A 6,000-nucleotide genomic window follows, 5' to 3' on the forward strand; every position below is an offset into this window, starting at 1 on the left:
ATAATATAGTGACTACTTGTTCCTATTTAATGATTTTTTTTTGCAATGTAGTTAATTTCATAGATAAGTAAAAAGAAAAATGTTCTTATTTATAACTATCTTTTTTTATATAAAAAGAATTACATTTTGTAAAAATGTTTATAATCTTAATAAAATTATAAGGAAAAAATATATCTATAATTATATTTAAAAATAAGATATATGTCAAATACATACCACTTTTGGATAAATTAGTAAATATACAATTTAAAACATTTAATCATATATTTTAAATCTTTATTTTTGAATGATAATATTTTACTACATATTCTTATTTTTATTTAGCATTGTGCGTTTTTCTCCATTGAGAATGTGTTTTTGTTTTATTTATGCACCTCCCTCCCTTGCAATATATTCATATCCTTATGATAAAGATTTAGTGAGGCTTCCTTCCAACTTTCTTATAATTTTTCTTATATTGAACATTCAATCACATTTATCTTTTATGTAATGATTTTTTTTAAGTTATTTTTTTATAAATTTATTTAACATTTAGGCAATGTTTAATATAAAAAAAAAATTATATTTAGTAATCATGATTTATAAAAAAATCATCATGAATCATAGTAATTGTGATTCATAAGAACACTTAAGTTTTATTTAGTTTGTTAACAATATTCTTAAAAATATTTAATTTAATGAATGTTACGTGTCTTTAAAACATATTTCTTTAAAATTTAACGCCCTAAATATTTAAATGTTAGTGTCTTTTAACTTTCAATAATCATTGTTTGCATTTTTTAAAATAGTTTATCTTCAATCATTCTTATTTAAATTAATGGTTTTATAATGAAAATATTTGTTTATTTCTTAATTATTTAAATTTATAAATTTAATATATATATATATATATATAATGTAATAAAATATTATTAATTATGAAAAAATAATGTCATTATTATTATAATAGTTTGTCATGACTATGCTAATAATACTAATTTTGTTATTTTATTATTAAAGTCTTTGTCGGTTAAGAATGGAATGTTCTCTGTATGTCGTTAACTTTTTGGAAAAACAAAACATATTTAGTCTTTGTCTTTAATTATGATTATATTGGCTAATAGCTGCGCTGAATCCAATAATGATCCTTTAGTGTCTGTTTTTTTATATTCAACAAAACCTTCTACAAGATTCATGATGGGTACGTAACGTTCATGCACAAAGTTGCACAAAGTTGAAATTAGTACAATTCCAACTCATTTTAATATCACAAAAGTCTAAACCCTACCACACCCAACATTTGATACAAACAATCATTCATTTTCAATTCTTTTTTTAATAATTTGGTTTTATGAAACAATTAAATATATTTACCTTTCATTTACATATTTTAACAATTATTTGTCTAACATTATTTATCCTCAAAATTTAGTCTCTCCAAAGAAAAATTATTCTCTTATATTAAACGTGAAACTTTTAAATCTCTTTTTATATTTTTTGTTTTGTTTGATAAAAATTTGCAAATAGCAAATAAGATTGCTAATAGACAGTTATATATGATATAAGGGATATGAATTGACAGTTGACAATAGATATGATAGTTATATTAAATTTCAACTGTCATTCATAAGATAGGTAATTCATAAGACACTATATAACAGTTCATAGAAAATAATATAAAACTTCTAAGAATGCAAATGTATATAAAAAAGAGTACAATTCTAATTTGAGATAACAAACATTCTTAGTCACAACATTTATTGTAAAATTTCTGTATGTTCCTCCATTGTTCTTGTCATTCTTGGTTGTTAAACTCATTTATATTGTTTTATCTTAATTTTAATATAAAACCAGTCATTTATGTAATATAATTTGTGGTAAGTCATCCTAATAATTCTCTCTCCCTAAACTTTTATTACTTAATGATGAGAAGTTAAAAATTTGTGGTAAGTTTTAAATGTTTGATTAGCAACATACCATATATCATAACATTCCAAAATTTGAACCATCAATCATGCTTCCATTCACCATGTTTGTTCCTTCTGTCATGCCTAATTATCCTCTTAATATTATAACTTAATTCATAGATTGAATGAATAAAACATTTCATTGTATAACGTAAATACTATGAATATTATTATTATTATTAACAATTTACTATAACAGGAATTCAGAAGTACATTTAGATAAAAAAAATGAGATCATATTAGGATTATCATTATTCTTATAATAATTATTATAATACTATTATTATTAATTAATATAAATAATATCACTATTATTATTAAAAATAATAATATTGATAATAATATTAATAATAATATAATAATGTTAACAATAATAATAATAATAATAATATTAATAATAATGATAATAATAATAATAATAATATTAATATTGTTAATAGTTATATTGATAATAAAAATGATATTAATAGTAATAATGTTAATAAATAATAATAATTTTAATAATATTATTCTTGTTAATAATAATATTAATAACATTGTTAATTAATAATAACAATATTAGTAATCATAATATTATTAATATTATTACTAATACTATTAAAAAATATTAATTATTATTAACATTATTACTATTAATATTACTTTTAATAATATTAATGTTATTAATATTAATATTGTTAATTTTTATTATTATTATTATTAATATTAATAATATTATAATTTGTATGTAAAATCAGTAAATAAAACATTTATTTTAATTTTTATGTAAAATTAGTAGATAACACATGATTTTATTTATTTAACGTCTGTTTACCTTTACATAAAAATAATATTCTTAACAAAATTTTCATTCTAATTCGTTAAAATTATTATAATTAAACTATTTCACTGTTGCATCGTAAATAACTCGATTTTACTTACAAATATATATATATATATGTAAGTCCTAATTTATTTACAAATTTAAATCATCTGTAAATAATTATCAATAGGTAATAATTATTATTATTATTATTTTTGTTTTCTATTGTTAAATTTTATGTGTTGAGTGACTATAACAGTTTAAAATGTTTGTTTGATAATAAAATGTTGAGTATGTGATAGATGGGATGAATGAAGTTTTAGAATAACTATAAGTTTCATATTTGTTATATTATTAAGGGAGAGTGAATTTAATAGTGAAGATTTTAAATAATAATACAACTCACATGTGAATATTAATTTTAGTATGAGTGGAGTTGATTCCAACTTCAACAAATTGAAAATATGTGTAATGGTATTCTCTAATCATATTAGTTATAATATGGTAATTATAAATATTGTTTTTTTTATGATCTTGGAAAAAGAAAAAGCGAATCTCAATTTGAAAACATGTCAATAAAGTTATTAAGTACTAAAAATTAAATATATTTTTTTTGAAAATAAATGAGATTATGAGAATGAGAGGCAAGGAATAGGAGTTTGAGAGAATGTCACAAAAGTTGAATTAATTTGCATTCAAATTCGACTAAGATACATTAAAGTTAAAAAACCTTTTTTTTTAATATTTTTTTTTTAATTTAACATGAAAAGAAATGACTTGTGGTGTGCTAATTCGAAATGAATAACATAGTTATGCTTTTTGTTACCTAATTAAAACACTTAACAAGAGGATAAAATGTTGTAAGGGTTATGGTTGGACTGATGTGTTAAATGAATAAGATAGTTATGATTTTTTTTATCAATAAAGAATAAATAAAATAAAATGAGACACTTCACGAGTTTTTCAATCCTTATACAAATAATCACAACATAAAGTTTTTTATCCCCCAATCAGATGGGGATCCCATGACATTACAACACATCAGTCACATTAACATATCATAACAAGATACAAAAGCACATCAATAAACAATTACATCAACCCTCCAAATAAATACATCCTCAAGACACGACACAAAAGTCCAATAACTAAACTCAGTTTTTGTCAGCAAACAAAATTAACCAAACACTCAAGCGCAAAACCCATCAAACCGACCCTACAATGAGGATATAGAAGTCAAAAAACTTGCACAGAACATACCACGTTTTCCAAATCTGAACAAATTGTTAAACAAGAATCACCAAACATCAATCTCTCAAATATCTCATATAAAATAAGGTTCTAAACACCAATCCGAGTAGAATAAATCAATCAATCTTTCCTTTACCGTAATCCAAGACCAAAATCTTCAAACCGACCATGCCAGGAAGAAACAAAAGCCAAGAAAACCTACACAAAACACACCACAACTGTCAAACCTAGACAAAACATTAAACATAAATCACCAAACGTCAATCTCTCAAATATTTCATACAACAAAGGGGTTCCAAACACCAATTTGAGGTTCTAAATTGGTATCTAACCATTAGTCACTAAAGTTTTAGCTACTTACTACCTTATATTCTGAATTAGTCTCTAATAATTTTTTAGAGACTAATTTAAAATCTAAAATATTAATTGCTAAAACTTAGGTAACTAATGTATATACAAATTTAAAAATCATTTGATAAATTTTTATTGATAATATAAATCATTTTAAATATGAATAATTTAGTTAATATACTAATTATTTTTTTCTCTAAATTTGATTAGTGTAACCTAGTTTAAGGATACATGAAATATTTATTTTATTTTTAAAAAGCTTCCATTAACATTATAAAGTAAATTTAACCATTAGGAAATATCTCATTTGAGTTAATTCATAATCACATCACATCATATTTTTATAATCTAAATTAATAAGAGAGCTCCACTAGTATTCATCCAATAAATAATATCACACATATATTTATCTATCCAATTAGGCTATTACTATTTTATTTTTATGATTGAAGTTATACTCTCTTGTCATTATTCCTATATTGTCTGTAGTAATCCTTTTTAGTACTTTCACTATTATATAAAAATATCTTTAATTTTATTTTATAGGAATAAAAAAAATAAACTAACATGTTTACAAGAAATGTTTTAAAACTAAAATAAATTTTTAAAAGTTTCAATTTGATCACAGTTTAAATTTTCTTGAAACTTACTATTAAAATACAGACATTAGATTTTGATAAAATGGATTTAATTTGAATAAATTGCAAACCAAAATATGTAATTAAATTAAAATATGACACATTTTGAAATTAAAACTTATCTCAATTATATAAAGAGAAGAAAGTTGTCTATCCAACATATTTGATCTTTCTCTTTCAAAATCGGAATACTGAATCTTTCGTATCTCACTACGTTTCGATTTGTAATTGAAGCGTCCGTGTGGGCTGTGGCCCACTTACCATTTTCCGTCAAAAACCAAATTGTAATCAATGCAAGACAAACTTCTTATATCAAATTAAATCATTTTCTTTTATGTATCTCATATTGCATCATTTGTTATAGGTGCCTATTTGGTTCTATTTTTTTTATTGAATAATCACTCAAATTAAATATAAAGGTAAAATACAATTATTTTTAATTTAATTTAAACTATATTTTATTTATTTTTGTTAGTATGAGATTGTTAACAAATTTACAAAAAATATTATATATAGTAAAAATATATCATATTATTATTATTATTATTATATTTTTAATTTTATTTTTTCTTATATTTTTAAATAAATTAATTATATAACTTTATAGTTAGAAGTTGCAATATAAATTTGTTATAATATTTTGATAAATATAAGCTGCTAGTAAAGTACACTAACTTTTAAAAAACATATTTTATATTTTTACTAATTTTTAATTAACTTTAAATATATATAATATTATATTTAAATATAATAGAGTTTGATTTGATTCTTGATTTTTTAATATAGATCAAATCTATATCTAGAAATTCCAAACAAAAAATTGAGTTATGATATTTTTTAAATTTTTTGATTGATTCAATTTTAAACACATTTATCAACTATATATACGTAATTTTATTGATTTGCATATTTATCTTTAATTTGATTCTTTCTTATATTCCAAAAAAACATTGTTTTAAAAAAGGTAGTTTTGTGTCTTGAAACTTGGAATAAGTCCCTTTTTTACGATGAA

This window comes from Phaseolus vulgaris, chromosome 3 (assembly GCF_000499845.2).
Source record: "Phaseolus vulgaris cultivar G19833 chromosome 3, P. vulgaris v2.0, whole genome shotgun sequence".
Taxonomy (NCBI): domain Eukaryota; kingdom Viridiplantae; phylum Streptophyta; class Magnoliopsida; order Fabales; family Fabaceae; genus Phaseolus; species Phaseolus vulgaris.